This window comes from Mycetomoellerius zeteki, unplaced genomic scaffold, assembly GCF_001594055.1.
Source record: "Mycetomoellerius zeteki isolate Tzet28-1 unplaced genomic scaffold, Tzet1.0 scaffold121, whole genome shotgun sequence".
Classification (NCBI taxonomy): Eukaryota; Metazoa; Arthropoda; class Insecta; order Hymenoptera; family Formicidae; genus Mycetomoellerius; species Mycetomoellerius zeteki.
In genome coordinates, this window is record NW_017256136.1 from 94,978 (window position 1) to 95,369 (window position 392).

The window sequence follows — 392 nt, forward strand, 5'->3', positions numbered from 1 at the left end:
TGTGCAGGAACCATGAGACGTGATCAGTAAAGCCGGAATCAGACTAGGCATTAAAGATTGAGATAGAAGATTGAAAGATTGACCAATCAAAACAATAGGAGCTAAAATTCCTTTGTCCTCACTGGTCAAATTTTAATCTTCAATCTTCAATCTCCATCTTCAATGCATAGTCTGATTCCGTCCTAAAGCCTTGTGTCCATGATACTAGAAATCGGTCCGAGACCTCGGATGAAAAAAGAATTGACCAATCGCAATGGTCAGGTGATCAAAATGTTCAAATGTGATTTGTCGATTTTTTCTCTGTCCAAGATCTCGGACCGATTTCTAGCATCGTGGACATCGGGCTTAATACTGGATTTACATTGCATCCGATTTTCGTCGTACGACGAAAA